Here is a 1,238-nt window from a genome sequence, read left to right as displayed (position 1 = left end):
CTTGAGCCACAGTACCACTTCTGGCTTTTTTCTTTTTGCTTATGTGGTGCTGAGGAATTGAACCCAGGGCCTCAGGCATGCAAGGCAAGCGCTCTGCCACTGAGCCACCTTTCCAGCCCCTCTTTTTTCTTTTTTGTTGGTTGTGGGACTTGAACTTGGGGCCTGGGTGCTGTCCCTGAGCTCTTTTGCTCAAGGCTAATGCTCTACCACTCTGAGCCACAGTGCCACTTCCCTAACATCCTTCTATTCCAAGATGCAACCTTAGAGACCTCACTACATATTGCATATTTAAAAAACATGATTTATTTCCTTAATTGTTTTGATCTGGAAATGACACTGAGCTTTTCTTTTTCTTTTCTGACCTTGACAGTTTTGAAAAGTATAGGTAAAGTATTTTGTTGCATATTTCTTGGTTTAGGTTTGTCTTATGTTTTCTAATGATTTTACTTGGGTAGAATTTGGGGGAAGAAGGTCACAGAGACGATGAACCCTTGTCAATGAAAAGCACACAATGTCATTGTCTTATGAGAATGTTGTTTATCTGTCCCTTAGTTATGATGGCATCTGCCAGGTTTCCCCATGGTAACCTTCCATCCTCTCCCTCTCATCCTGTATTGGTTGCATTCATTAGAAGTGTGCTTCTGAGCACAGACACACTCAGAGGGGAAATGACTTAGGCTCCACCTCTTAGAAGAAATCTCTCAAAGAGCTTGCATATTTTATTTTTTTTTTTTGGGGGGGTCCGGTCGTGGGGCCTGAACTCTGGGCCTGGGCGCTGTCCCTCAGCTCTTCAGCTCAAGGCTAGCGCTCTACCACTTGAGCCACAGCGCCACGTCCGGCTTTTTTTTTTGCATATTTTAAACCATCACATTCTGGAGAAGACCATTTGAAGCTAAGTAAATAATTTTTTCCCCTAAAACTCTTGCCCACTAATTTGCGTATTTATCAGTGGAAATTGTCTACAACGATGATTATATTATAACAGTGCTCTAATGATATCATTCCCTTATCTCTTCTACCTTCATTCATTATTGATTTTTGTTGTGAAGATTTTTGTTTTGTTCATGGCACAATTCTCTTATCATCCTGCAAGGAGTCCTGTGATTAGCTTGAACATGACTCGATGCTTGCTTCTGTAATGAGTTCAGTTAAAGGTTTGATCGGAACAACAATTTTTATACAAAAATATTGACTATTTTAAATAAAGATAAAAGGTCCAATAATCCCATTCCCCATCT

The sequence above is a fragment of the Dipodomys ordii genome, unplaced genomic scaffold (genome assembly GCF_000151885.1).
Source record: "Dipodomys ordii isolate 6190 unplaced genomic scaffold, Dord_2.0 Scaffold56, whole genome shotgun sequence".
In the NCBI taxonomy this organism is placed as follows: Eukaryota; Metazoa; Chordata; class Mammalia; order Rodentia; family Heteromyidae; genus Dipodomys; species Dipodomys ordii.
This window is presented reverse-complemented; position numbering follows the sequence as displayed.